This window comes from Pelecanus crispus, chromosome 7 (assembly GCF_030463565.1).
Source record: "Pelecanus crispus isolate bPelCri1 chromosome 7, bPelCri1.pri, whole genome shotgun sequence".
Lineage (NCBI taxonomy): Eukaryota > Metazoa > Chordata > Aves > Pelecaniformes > Pelecanidae > Pelecanus > Pelecanus crispus.
Window position 1 is genome coordinate 41,427,767 of NC_134649.1, and position 15,412 is coordinate 41,443,178.

Sequence of the window (15,412 nt, forward strand, 5' to 3'; positions counted from 1 at the left end):
GAAAATCAGGTTTATAGTACTTGTATCAACAGACTGGCTATAGAAGTTCAACTTCATTATTATGGCAACTTGCTACAAATAAGTGGTGGGGCAGTACTGAGAAGCTGAGGTAGTGCTATAGGCTGCCTTGAGAAGCTATAGAGAGGGGAGAATGTGGGCATTCATAATCTGAAATGCATTGCTTTTCTTTGTGGAAAAACGTGGCAATCTATTAATGTGCATTTCTAATCTGAACTCCTGCTTTCAGTCTGTCTTTTTAAAGGATAAAGGACCTTTGCCGAGGGCAGTCGCATGCTGCTGTATGTTGCATTGCTGCCAAATTGAATGGTTCCTCAGGAAAGCACTTGGCCTCAGAGGCAGCACCAAAGTGTTTCTCTGCAGTCCCATGGATGAGCTGGAAGTGGCTGGTGAGCACCCGGAAACCACAGTCCTGTGCAAGGGGCTGTATTGTGGTTAGCTCGTAGCCCTCTGTCCTGGTTTCGGCTGGGATAGAGTTAATTTTCTTCCCAGTAGCTGGCATAGTGCTGTGTTTTGGATTTAGGATGAGAAGAACGCTGATAACACACTGATGTTTTAGTTGTTGCTGAGTACTGCTGATGCTAGTCAAGGACTTTTCAGCTTCCCATGCTCTGCCAGGTGCACAAGAAGCTGGGAGGGGGCACAGCCAAAACAGTTGATCCAAACTGACCAAAGGGCTATTCTATACCATATGACGTCATGCTCAGTATATAAAGTGGGGGGGGTTGGCTGGGGAGCAGTGATCGCTGCTCAGGAACTGTCTGGGTATCGGTCGGCAGGTGGTGAGCAATTGCATTGTGCATCACTTGCTTTGTATATTATTATTATCATTATTATATTGTTACTATTAGTATTACTATTTTACTTTATTTCAATTATTAAACTGTTCTTATCTCAACCCAGGAGTGTTTCTCACTCTTACTCCTCCGATTCTCTCCCCCATCCCATTGGGGTAGGGGGAGTGAGCGAGTGGCTGCGTGGTGCTGAGTTGCTGGCTGGGGCTAAACCACGACACTCTTCTTGGGAATGGCAGGACTGGGACATGGAGGGGCCATGCTCAGCCTCCATCCATCTGGGAGCAGACGGTTTTCTTCGGCTCTGCTCTTTTCTGAGCAGCAAAGTGGCAGGGAGCAGGGGCTGGGCACAGCCCTGGGCTGCCCTGTGAGGCTCAGGAACATCTGACGAGATGCATTATATTTTCCAAATTGTTCTCACTTCTCTGTGCTTTTACTTTCCCTCTGTATTAGTATCTAATACAGCAGCAGCTGGCTGCTCTTGCTGTCTGACTTCCAAAGATCTCCAGTTCTGGACTGGCTATGCAGAAGGAGTCCCCAGTAGCACGCACCAGTGATTCTTTTCCTGCATGACCCCCCCTTCCCCTCCCCAGTCTTCAAACCCAGATGCTGTGATGGAGTTCAGATATCCCACAGAGGTCCAATCTAAAGAGCTGAAGTGACAGAGAATCTGTCGCATCCTCAGGTAAATTGTTCCAGTGGTTAATTAATTACCTTAACTGTTCCGCACCAAGAACAATTTTATTTCTCTGTCGAAATGCCTTTGGTTTCCAGCCACTGGATCTCAAGATGCCTTCGCCTGTCAGATTAAAGAGCCTCATCTTATTACTCCTCTGTCTGCGTGGGCACTTGCTGACCACTCTCAAGTCACCTCTTAACCTTCCCAGGGACAGACTAAATGGATTGAATGTCTCTAGTTCCCCACTGTAAGGGAGGTTTATCATCCTCCCATTCTTCTTGCTTCTGCCTGCTGAAACCCCTCCAATTTGTTCTCGTCCTTTTTTCCAGACGGATGCAGCAGGGGCTTGTGCAGTCTCTCATGTCTTCTACTATGGCTAAAGAGCTTCTGGCCACCCACTGAGCCTTGCCCTGCTCTGTGCATCCCAGGGCCGAATCTGTCCTCAGCTGCTGCTCTGTTCGGACACAGCAAGGGGTCAGGCTGAGCCCTTAGTCCTGCTCCGGTGTCCCCATGAGAATGGGATGGGAAGCATGGAGAGGCCAGCCCTGAGGTCAGGATCAGCCTGTCATGGCCTGAGGGGGTTTTGTGCCTCTATTTTGGCATCTGTCCTGGCTATGAAAGAAGGAAAGGAAGGTCCTGAGACAGGCAGCTGTGCTGGGCTGGGAAGGAGGGACAGCGGAGCTGGGGAGCTTGGCTGTGTTTGGTCTGCTCACATGAAAGTTCACTAGCTCCAAGTGAGTGTAATTACGGAGACAAAGTAGGAACAGCCTGGAAATCACAGGGACAGCATAACTTCCAGCTGAGGAGAAAAGGGCCTTTACGAGGTCTTGAACCAGTGTCCTTACGTGCGTTGTGCTGCGGTGTGATGTGTGAGCACTCAGCCACTCCATCGCCGGTTAGAAATGAGAAATTTCAAGGGCTATTGAGCACTCTGTGAATTTTCACAGTGGCTCAGTGCAAAGTTATTTAGCACAGGTGTTTTGGTAATTGTGATGCATTGGGAAAATTCACAGTGCTCAATGGCCCTCAAACTTCCACCTGCTTGGTGTGGTGGTTAAGTATTAGTGCAGTGGATTATAAGATAAAATATGCAGGAGAGACTTGCTGGCTGCAGGACTTTTTCTGGCACTGGTTATATTTCTTTGTTATTCTACGATCGGTTTGTTTATCTGACATGTATTAGAAGGACGGAAAGTTGACTTCAGTGGCTTTTAAAGTTGAGTGTTTTACACCTAGTAAACCTGACAGGTCCACATTCCCTCATGGCCCGGGTGAGAGCACCATGGAGAGGCAAGGGGTCTCCAGACCACGTCCCTGGCTGTGCTCAGTGGCATCTCCAGAGCTCCCCTTCTGAAGATGCATCGCTTCTGAAAATACCCAACCGTGAGCCCTGGGAAGGGGGAGAGGGAAGAAGAGGGACCTCTGCTCACACTTCTCTAAATGTGTGCAATTGCAGAGGACCTGTGAGTCCTGGGTAGAGTTTTCTTTTAATTATCACTTTCCAAGCCACCTCTGCTCCCACGCTGACTGTGCTAGGAGGGCCCCTTCGGGAAGGACACTCTATCTGTCCTTTCATGCACAAACGAATTGATTAGGCATCTTTGCAAAGATGTGATGTGGCCAAGTACAAAGAGTCAGAAGAAAGCTTTAATTTTATTTCAGCCCTGACAGTGGAACATTGTGGCAAGCACAAATGTCGAACTGATGACACAGACCATTATTACAAAGTAATTAAATACAGAAAATATTGTTTTCTGCTGTCTCCTAAGCTGAATTGTTGGACTGTTCCTGCAAGCATTACTGATTTTGCTATGCTATGGATGGGCAGCTAAAGCAAAAAGATGCGCGACAACGTGGGATGGCTGAGCTTGTTGGCTGCTGCCATTTGCAGAGCAAACTGATTTTTCATTTTTTAGTTTTTGGTGCTGAATGGATATTAGTAATTTGATTCCCCTCCTTCCCCAGCTTTCCTCCCAGATAAACACATGTAGCTGACTGGCCTCATTCCACCCAGTTCTCTCCATATATTCACCCCAAGCCCAGTTATCATGGGAAAGTGCCTGCACACAACCATTGAATCAAAGTTTTCAAAGAAGGGAGAGTTCAGCATCTGAAAGCAAAAGGTAATAAACAAGAATGCACTGAAAATCCCAGATCTGTGCTGTGAAAGGGGAAGGGTGGTTGGGTTGGCCGGGAGCCCGTCGCTGTATTCTTACACAGAAGTGTAAGCACAGGTGAGGAGGAGGAAAGCGGTGGTTGTGGTGGGGATGGGAATACTCAGATCGGGAGCTGTCAGTGTGTCCATGTGCATCTGCCACACGACAGGAGCTGTCTGTCACCAGAGGATTGACAGGACCTCACCAGCCTAAGGGCAATCCAGCTCCATCCATGGGGGGTGCAAACGGGGCAGGGGGTGTTCAGCCCAGAGTTTCTTTTCAGTTTGTGGTGCCTGGGCCTCTACAACATGCTCCTCTGCAGCCCTGCTGACCTGAGTGGGATGGCAGTATGCTTTCTTGGTCCCCAGCTCCTGCAGCTGAGAGCAGCATTTATGCTTTTGCTTCTTGTCTCCCCACCGCATTTAGACACCATCTTTCTAATCACAACCAGCCACCTCCTCCATGCTGGGAAGCAAGTGTGTCCCTGGTGAATCCTGGCAAGGCTGTGGGCTGGCTCACTGTGTGTCATGCTGCAGGTTTTTGGCAGGGTGAAACACTGACTCTACAATGTGTTTGGCTCTTGCAGGCACAGGTGGGACTTTGGTGATGAAAAAACAAAAACACAACAGTCAAGGTTTGTCATGAGCAAAATGCAGTCACCTGCAAGAGTCTCCAGAAGATGAAAAGCCAGTGCATGACTAGAGGGTCCTGCCATGAAATGCAAGTAAAATTAATGGATGGATTTTATTTTGAGCTTATTGAAACATTTCAAAATTCCCAATTCTGACAAGATTTCAAATGGAAGTTTCAGATGTCTCCTCTTCACTTCACTTTCTCCTCAGTCTCCTCTCTCCCTCTCACACCATGTTTTTTTGTGTTATTAACATGTAAATTATGCTCATTTATAGAAAGTAACATCTTGACAAGTTGACAAGTGTTGTATATGACAAGAGTTTGGGCTGGGAGGCGTTTCTGTTTCCACAATTGCTATTGTTCCCTGGGATGGAAACGTAGGCGCACGCAGTGGTGGTCTGGGTGCTTACCCTGCATTTAGCCCCAGTTCACTTGGAAATACACAGCTGGGTGCAGTCATCAGTGTCTGGGCAGGGTCTCTCCAGGTCCTACTAAAGCCAGCAGATGATTTGCTTTGTTGCTGCTACTGGAATCAGGTTTGGACCCATGCGTTGCATAGCAACCCTAAATTATTATAAGAACCCTCAAAAGGGTATTAATGCTACTCATGAATAAACACAGTTTGTCTCACTCCCGTTTATGAATTGTTTTCATGCCGTTCCCCAGCCGAGTGAAGGCTTTCATCTTCCCAAACAATGAAATTCAACTTACTGCCAGAAGACTGGTAGCTCTCACTCAGTGGCACAGCAGCTGTAATTAGACTTTTTCCATAGCATTCTTGGATTTCATTTTAAGGAGGACTTGACTTTAACTTGTTGCTTATTATTCAAAGCTGACCAGGCTCAGCTCCCACTTGTAAAATGGGTTTCCTGGTAAGTGTAAGGAAGAGGTTGTGTTTCAGGTGTGGGTGTTTCCTGTGTGGATCCTCGTTCTCAGATGGAAAGCGCTTACCGCTCATCTGTCTTCACTACTTCTAGGAAAAATCATCCCTGAAAGCAAGGGATATATTTTGCCTTTTTCTCCTACTCTTTGAAAGCTGTCAGTACTAATTTAATTAGTTGGGGCATAATAACAGTTTATCATTTCCAAGTCTAATGTATTATAATGTTTTTATACCGATTTGATGATTAAAGGCCTTGTCAGAGTCTTTGTTTCTTTTCAAAAAGAAACTGTATTTATCACCCTTAAAAAAAAAAAGCCTTTGTTCTTATGCAAATGAGACACACCAGATTAAGGAGGCTTATTTTACCTGAACAGGTATTTACAATAATTTTCTGTACTCTTGCTGTCATATTTTTGTCTGCGGTGCCCTTGTCTTGCTCTGTAAGATAACTCCTCGCTGGGACCACCGCTGGCATGTGGCATGTGGCTCTGCCCAGCCTTAGCCCACAGTCATGTCTGCCCACACCCTCTTCTCCTTTACTGTGAGCCCCATCCATCCTCAGAAGGGCCTGCTAACAGGGTGTCTCAGACCTTCTCCTGCAGCATGACCATCTTGCACAGGGCTGTTCCTCAGGGATGCTGAGGCAGCTCCTTGCCTCTCTGCTTCGCTGATGCAGGCAGTGTTGGTGGTATGACCCTGCCCAGAAGAGAGGTGCTGCCGTCCATGAGCTGATGCGTCTTCCCCAAATGCCCTTCCCAGGGACCACGGAGCCTCCACCAGGATTTTACCAAGTCTCACTTTATTTCCCAGTCTCCTTGCAAGAAAGAACATCACTTTGCAGGAGAGTTGGACTGAAGATCCAGCCAGGGGAGTAAATGGAAGAAGGCCTCTCTGCTCAGAGTAGAATACCATGTAAATCCTTCTAGTCTGGGGTGTTCACTATGTTCTACTTTATTCTGCATGCATAAATATGGTGTCCTACATGTGATGGCCATGGCTGCAGGCTGTGTTTCTGGTCCTTGAAAAAGCAGCATGTTTCCTCCACCCTCCTGCTGGAGCCTTAGCTGCAGTTCTCTGCAGTTGGGTGAATGACCGTGTTTGTGCCTGTCATCAGTTCCACAGTCTGTTATTTAAATTACAAAGCTCATTCTTTGCATCAGTATATGCACAGCAAGTTAGCAATCTATGCATAAAGTCCCAGCAGGCAATGATTGTCTCCTAAGGAAGGCAGAAGTAAAGGCAGCCCACTGGATTGATGGAAATATCCCTGAATTCAGATGTGTTCCTGGAACAATTGGTTTTCTTTCGAAGAAAGTTGCTATTAAGACTGTTGCGATTGAACATAGGTGAGCAGGGTGTTGAAAATTAGGCTGCCAGCACAATTACAACGTGGTGTAAAAAACCCCCAATGTCATCAGCTTGTTTATGATCTCAGTAAAAACAAACCCCAGACCTGAACAATTATGCTAATTCTGCTTTGATTTACAGCAATGATAACCAGCAAATGCGCTGCTGGAGCTGCCTGATGCATGTGCCAGAGGAGCAAGCAGGGATCTCATGGGGCTTTCTGCGATGTTTTTCCTTAATGGTTCATTAAGGTTTGGGTTCTGGTTAGCATTGCCCCTGCTTCGGGCGTCTCCTCCAGCCATGGGTAAGGGTGATGTGAGCCCACTGACTCGTCTTTACTAGCGGCGAAGAATGTGGGTGTGGGGACCTGCACCCTATGAAATGGGGTATCAGTGATCTGGGTGAGCTGGCAAAGGAGACAGGGGAAAAAAAAAAGTTTTTCTTTTTTAATTATTATTTTATTTTTCTTTAATTGCAGACCATAGTAGGGCTGCTCTCTCCTCGGCCTGGGCAGCTGCCAGGCAGGGAGACACAGGAGACTGTTTTAGCCCTGTTTTGCCTCTGCGGTGTGGTCTCTACAGGATGCTGGCAGCAGACACTGCAGTCTCTCAAAAGTGCAAGTTTGAGCTGTGCTGGCCCTTCCTCAAACCCTCGAGAAGCTCTGAGCACAATCCTCTGCCCCACCAACACCTGTTTGCCCCTGAGCATGGTGGAGAAAGCAAGAGCACCTTTGGACCTCCAAAGGTGCTGAGCCACCTGGATTTTTGAGCTTACTGTGGATAAAAACGTTATTTTCACAGAGATCGCTGGTTAAACTTTCAGTGGATAAAAAAGGACCTAGAATTTAAAAGTAACTGAGCCCTCCCAGACCATTTCCGGGTATCCTTGCAAGGGAAAGTTTCGGGGTCTTGCTGTTTAGCTGACAGGAACTGAGGGGTATGTGTATGTATATTTTGTGTATGTATATTTTATACCTATACACACATGTTCATGCATGCATGGGCGGGAGAGATGCCGTAGAGGCTCTGAACTCTTTCTGTGTGCTCCAGCCAGGCTCCTCGAGGCAGGCGGCATGGGGCTCACGCACATGCCAGGCTGGGGGTCCAAGCAGCTCAATCACCCCAGCAGTGTCAACTCCTCGGGGCACTCTGGCTAAAGCCTCCGCGGGCACAGGCACTCTTGCGCAGTGCTCATTTTGCAGTGCTGCCCTAACCAAAGTTCATGGTCGCTGACCTCTGCAAGGTTCAGCTGTAATCGGTCTTGCTCAAATAAATCAGAGGAAGTGGCTCCTGCCCTGGAGAGCCCACAGTGCCAGCGGATGGGGAGCATCGTCCCCTGGCCACGCTGCAGCTGAGCCCGCTTGCCCGTCTCACCACCTTGGGTAGCTCTGAGCGTGTGGAGGAGCCCCCCCTTAATGTGCCGTGAGTAATTTTAAGGCTTGGAACAATTTCTGTGTCCCTGGTAATGGTCTGTCTTCCTGCAGCAGAGCAATCTGGGAAAGGCTGCCCTTCACTCTCAGGCTTTAAAGTGACCTTTTTTTTTTCCTCTGACATAAGGATAAAATCACAAAAATGAATGCGATGTTTTTTGTTGTTTGGGATTTTATAATGCAATATCTTTTGGCTGCTGTGAAAGTTACGCTCGCTGGATGTAGCTCCTGCATGCTTCGCCAAGCAGTCTCTGAGTGATAGAATTACAATGGCATGTCTTAGTCTAACAAGTATAAGCACAAACAGTTATTATTTCTAAACAAAAATGTGCTATTAAGTGCTATCAAACTTCTACAGAAATTATTAAAACAGTGGATGAAAAACATTATAAAAGGCTGAACTCTCACCTGGGAAGCAGCACATAATGCAAATCAATAGAGCTGCATTTCTTTACCACTTTATTGACTCACAAACATGCAGTTTATAAGAGTCCTTCAGGATCCTCCCCCTTCACAACTCTGTTTTATTTCCAAATGCCACTAAAGGAACATTTTTTTTCTCAAGGTAATTGCATAACTTCCTTCTGTTTTCACACTTAAAAAGCACCCGTGCAAGTCAATGGACCACAGAGCGTGTTTAGATATCTCTTACCCTTCGCTAATGATGTTCAGTAGATCAATCAGGGGGAGTAATTTCTTTTTTTTCCCCCCCTTATAGAGGATCTTGATCTTTCTCTGAAGGGAATGACCTTGACTTGGTAATGCAGCTAAACTGGGAATGCTGTTTTGCTATTCAAACTGAATTTAGACTAGCTAAATAAATAGTAGGCAAAAGAACAAATCTTCTCCCTTAAATAAATGTGAGATATTAAGACCTGGCTTTGTAATGATTATAGTCTAATACACAGCTTGCTGGGAGGTGGTATTTTTTCTTTTTTGCCTGTGTCTCTAACCTTGAATGTTCCATTAATCTCTGTGGAAATGCTTCCTTTTTGCTATACATTTTGTGCACACAAAGAACAATGCAAAACTTACATGGCATGGTCAATCAGAGATACCTAACTGGCTCTTTGGAAAACATGAATTGTGCTTTTTTTTTTTGTTTTAATACAAACACAAAACAAGTCAGTGGCACCACATTAATCATTCAAGCCGATTGGAAAGTCTCCAAGCACCAGCTGAGTTTAAAAAAAAAAAAAACCAAACAAAATCCCCCACACTTTGATAAGAACCAACTGGGAATGAGATTTTTTTTCCCCCCTAAGTTTCAAAATGAACAACAACAAAAAAACAATTTGAAGAATTGGCAAGAAAACAAATTGAACTATCATGGCCGGTTGTAAGGGACATGCTTTGGCTCTGGAGAAACAATTCATAAATATTCATTAGCCTGGGGAAACATGAAAAACAGGATTAGACTTATTCATGGGAGTTCATCTTTAGGGTCAATGCTAGGGTGAGAGAGCCAAGACAGGCAAATTGCAGTTTTATAACATATTTCCTGGGACAGACAAGATCTGCTGTCTTCTCTCTTAAAAACAAAAAGAAAAAAACCTTCAAAAGATGACAAAAAAGCATTTTAATTTCTTTACACAGCAGAGAGGCTGTCTCAGCTCAGGCCTGCCCTGTGGGTGATGCACACCTCGTGTCCCCAGGCGCTGTGCCATGGGACAGCGATGGCTCTGGCTGTGTGTCCCCAGGGGCTCTGTGTGGCATGTCCCCAGGGATGGGTGCTAGCCTGTCCCCGCAGACCGTGGCATGGCTCCCTGTGCTGTGCTTGCCCCTTCTGCAGTTGCCTTGGCCCCTTCACCCCTGGGATGCGGGAGGGTCCCCTGTGCTCCTCAGCACTCAGTGCTGACGGCCACATCCAAGCAGCCCTGTGCTGGTGGGGAATTAGTGCCCATGGCATGATGTAGTCCTGTACAGCAATGGGGTTGTTACTGTAGGAAAATATCCTGGGGTTTTTACTGTAGGAAAATATCCTACAGTTTTGAAGCTGGCAGGGTTGCTCCTGAAGTCCTTCCACACAAAGTCGGTGCACAGCAGAGAGCTAATGAGCTCAAAAGGCAGATAGGATGGGAAGAGTCCACGATGCTTCCAGGAACCACCCCCAACTTGCCAAAGGAAAAGAAAAGGACTGTGACCTCTGGCAAGATGGCCAGGAGCATGAAGATGTCCATATGTCACCTCTCCGCTAGAGGCTGAGCTGAAGAGAAGCGAGTCTCAGGGAAATGTAACCAGGTCCAGATGATAACTCAATATTGCGGGACTTGGAGTCACTGCCTTCCTCTGCTTTCAGGGGAAAGGCTGCTCTTCTGTTTACTCCTGTATCCCTTTGTTGCCTGTTTAGAAGGTGACATTGGTGTTGCCTGTTGCCAAATATATGTGTAATTTCTTAACGATTGCTCTCCACTGCTGGGATGGATGGCTATGTGCTGCCATGAGACACAGACTGATATTAGCAGCAGAATTGTGGAATCTGTGAGTGATCCCCTGTGCTCATATTAAAGGAAAAATACAGCATAAGCATATGCAACATACATTAGGAAATCTAGCAGACTGATGACAACTAGAACCATCTGAGAAATCAGACCTCCACTTATCCACCCTCTGCAGCACACAAAGTTAATTGTGCCCTAATGCCGCTAAAGCGAGTGGATAAGTGATTTTAGTGACCTTATCCATCATCCGTTCAGGACAGATACACTATTTGTGATTCCTACACTGAGAATCATAGAATCATTTAGGTTGGAAAAGACCTTTAAGATCATCGAGTCCAACTGTTAACCTGACACTAAGTCCACTAAACCATATCCCCAAGCACCACATCTACACGTCTTTTCAATACCTCCAGGGATGGTGACTCAACCACTTCCCTGGGCAGCCTGTTCCAATGCTTGACAACCCTTTAGGTGAGGAAATTTTTCCTAATATCCAATCTAAACCTCCCCTGGTGCAACTTGAGGCTGTCCTCTTGTCCTATTGCTTGTTACTTGGCAGAAGAGACCTACACCCACCTCACTACAACCTGCTTTCAGGTAGTTGTAGAGAGCACAGGTCTCCCCTCAGCCTCCTCTTCTCCAGGCTAAACAACCCCAGTTCCCTCAGCCGCTCCTCATAAGACTTGTGCGCTAGACCCTTCACCAGTTTCCTTGCACAGAGGGATACGATTCTCAAATTCCGGTAGCTGGGACAAGGTGTCAGAGCCTCACTGCCAGTGTGCCGGGACTGGGAAATGCAATATACCTTGCAAAGAGTGCGTGAGGAAGTACTGCCAAAGACTCTTGCCAGAAATTGCACAGGTTTTTGTAGACAAATCAGGCAAGGATGAAGCTGAATTTAGGAAAACGATAGCTATAAATATTTGCTGCTTTGCTATAAGCAACAAAACCATAGAAGCAAATTGGTTAGTCTGCAGGATCCAGCTGTTAAATGTCAGCTTTCCCAGCTCCAGTGGGAAATGCTTTGCCTCGTGGTAATCAGGATATTGTAATATTGCCTTGCATTTTTGTCTCTTCTATGTCTGCAGGATCATTCCCTCCATCTTTTTGGTTACTACTGTCATCTCTGGTGCCTTTTAATACGCCAAGTAACTCTTAGCACAAGCACCAGAGGCTGAGGGAAAATTGGGCTTTCTCTGCCTGAGCCTTTTTGTGTAGGTTTTTCTGTTTGCTGATTATTATCTTGAACAAGCAGAATCCTGGCAAACGAAGCGGGGGGAAAGGGGCACTAGCGTTACTTGCGCTTTTGTACCTTCCCCAGGTTGTTTTCCTCTGCTAGCTGGGTTACAAAGATACAGTCATCGTGCTTTAATACTCGTGCTTTGGAGCGAGGGATTTCCAGCTCCCCAAGGTGGATTTCACTGAATGACTCTGAGCACGATGATGTGGGAAGGCAGAGGCTGCGGGACAGGCTGTGCTATGCTTCGGCTTTTCTCCACTTTGATAAGAGCTCGTGATGTGCTGAGGATAACTTGCTGTACGGGGTAACCAGCCCACGGTAAGGCGGTGCCAAATAACCAATTGCTCCTTTATTATAAGATGACTTAAAACTCTGCTCTGCAGTGGCTCACCCTGAGTCTGCCTTTTGTCCCAGCCCAGGTGTCCCACGGCTGTTTGGGGACAAGGGCTGTGGAAGCAGCATCCCGATTCAGCTTGACGGGGAGCTACCAGCTTTTGAAGGGCACATCATGGCTGTTTTCTCTTCCTGCACACTGAGGCATTTCAGGCACTACCGGCTACAAACAGGGGGTCTGGGGCCCTGTCCCTCCCCACTCTGCACTCGCTCCAGTCTCTTGCTGTTTTCTTTTTCTTGCCTTGCATTGATACTTCCTTCACACTTCCGCTAGTCCTCGATCACCAGCAGCCAGGGCATTGCAGCTGTCTATATTTTAACTTAAAGTGAGTGGCATCTTTTCTCCTGGCAACAGGCTGCCTTGCTTTCTTCCCCTCTCCTTCGATAAAAAGTGACAAGTGCTCCTTCACAGAGCAGCACAATCAAAGGAGCCACTCAAAGAGAGCTGACAGTAAGTTGTGCGCTGGCTGCAAGCTGTTTTACCGCAGGACCGCTTAAATAGAGTTCACATCCTTCCCATCTCTCTCCCTCGTGTGACAGTGCCTTGCACCCTTTCTGATGATATCAGAGCTTATCTCATCGTGGCTTATCTGAATAATCAGCTCCAGGGTTTCTAAACCATCTCAGAGGGATTTTTGAGGTTCTGCAAAGCTTTCCAAAAAGTGGTACGATGCAGCCGAGAGCCGTACCAGAGGGCTTTGCTCCCTGCTCTGCCCCTCAGCACCCTGCTAATGGCTGGGTCTATACATAAGGAGCTTTTCTAACCATTTCAGGATGCACTGGTGTGTGTCTCTAGCACTGGTTCAGGCAATCACAGATGCTCTTTGGAGGGAGAATCACATCTTACTGACTGCCAGCGCTGCCTAGCAGCAAGGGAGCCTCTCAGCAGTGCTGCAAATCAATAACGTCTGTAGTTCTCCAGATTCCCTGGAACCAGGGAGTTTACTTCTCCCCTGTCTTCATCTTCAGCAGTCTTCCTCAGCACGGATGGGCATCTATTAGCCGTTGTCCCAGTGCCAACCATTTGCAAGCCTGTGTTGGAGGCACCTTGACTGAAACCGCCACCGTTACTGGTAGCAAGCTGACAATGAGCATCTGTGTTACCCAGCGTAGCTCTGCTCTCAAAGGGAGCATTTGTCAGGCTCCTTTCAGTGTGTAATGGCTGCTTTTACAGCACGGCAGTCGATTCAGCAGACATCAGTGTAAGCGCTGATGGTGGATATGGCTGCTCCCCTCCGCTCACCACTGTGGGTACGGGGAGGGCAAAGTCAGCGTGATAGGAGCACGAGCTTTACGTTAAATGCATGCTTAAATCCCACCCAGGGTAAGGCTGCTTTCTGTAACTGGCCTTGCAGTTAGGAAGGGGAATGACTGCCATGGCCATGTGTGCTGGGACAAAGCCACTGCTGGTGTGGAGATGTCGGCGGGAGCGTTCGGCGCTATTGCTGCCACAGCAATGGAAGGATGGGAGGTTCAGAGACGGATCTTTGCCTCACGCTTAAATCTGAGTATGCCTAAATCCCACTAAATTCAGTTTTAATTTGTTTGGACCAAGTGCATTTTAAGAAGAAGTTTTGAGTTCAAAAGAAGTCACCAAGTATTCCAGCCTGGCCTGCTTTGTATCACCATCCGTTTCATTTTGGCCTGTTTTTCTAGAGATGATCCTGATAATGTGCACTGGACTACAGCATACTTGCAGGAAGGCATCGGTCTCAATACTTCGGTGTTTTGCTTTTTTTTTTTTTCCTTAATTGTATCTACAGAATGTTTCAGTGAGTTATCACCTTCACTGTTAAATATATTTCTTTCCCTCTTTCAGTTTTAATGGGTGTGGCTTTAGCTAACAGATGCACATTGGTAAGAGCATTAGGAAGTTCAGAAAACTACTTTGCAAGGATTCTCCTTCTGTTGCTGTGCTAATGAAACTGAGACACTCTTCCTTGCAGTGGTCTGTGTAAGATAGCTGGATTTTTTACATTTTGTAATTAGTTTCTGGATGATTACCTATTAATATTTTCATGCTTGATTCTGTGCCAATGTCTGCTTTTGGCCAAGGTCTCCTTTGGCCATCTTATTTTGCATATTTGGACTAAGCTGCTGAGGAAAACACTGCTTTTGCTGAAATCAGGGAGACTGCATTCGCTAAGCAGACTAGGGTAGCAATTTGGGAACTTCGATAATTAGTCATTCGTTTCCAGAAGTCTGCTTTATACAGCACATAAAAGTGAACTAACCTTTAGGAATCCTCTGCAGCTCTGACACCTAATATCAAACTTACACTTTGCAACAGGACGGAGAATGTATAATTTATGAGCTAGTGAAGTATCTTTAATTAAACCAGTATTTTCTAAATTTTGACTTAATTTAATTTTAATCTAACAGGAAGAAGCAATCTGAGTCCAGCCAAGGTTTTCCTTAAATACCATCCTTGTTATCTGGGAGGCTTTGAATCAAGAAAGATAGATGATTTTAATTTCCATGTTCTCAGTGTAACACTTGGGGTCAATGTTTGCATACTTATCATAGGCAGTTTACCATTGACAACCACTGTAATTGTTCAACTTTTCCTTGGTGAAGACCTGATTGACTATTATGCACTGTATTTATTATGTCTCACACTAAAATATAGATGATTGATTATTCCATTATTCTATTGACCAAGGCTGTAACAAGGTGTGACAAATATGTGCCATTACAGTCCATAACCAACTGAGGAAGGTAGTGCAGTCAGGTAGGAGAATTTTAATGTGTGCCACACCGGAAAGCTTTAGAAAACTTTCAGGACACTGTGTTTAAAAGACTTTATCTGAATGAATGTTCTTTATTTCTGCTAGGTACTTTCTAAGGATAAAAAAAAAAGAAAACAGGCCCTGATCTGGAAAGGCTTAGAATATGATTGAGAGCCCACTGGAGCCAAAGAAAATTCTTCCAATGGCTTGCTGGGCTTTGGCAGGGTCCTCAGGGTAATCTCTCTGTTTACTTCACTGAAAGTTGTGTCAGACCCTGAAAAAATCACCATTTGTTAACTGCATTAAAATGTGCAGGGGAAAAAAGTGTCTTCTGTCACCGATGTAGCACATTAATGTGAATTATGTGCCCATATCAAGGGGACTTACAGTTGGAAAGAGAAAAATCCTGTATTTTAAAGCTCTTTATCTGCAGCTTGGTATTTGAAATGCATAATTTAATTATCTTTGAACTCCTTTGTTCCTCCTTAAAATAAATTATGTTTAATTTTCATTTTAAAAATCATGCATTGATGGACACAGCACTGGGGATCATGGTAACAAAATGGTGTTGAACCAGCTACTGGAAATTAGTAGTAATAAACAATGCATTTGCTACCAGTCTGTCATATTAATTAGTCTTCAGAATGTGTCAGTGCTTTTCATTTGTATT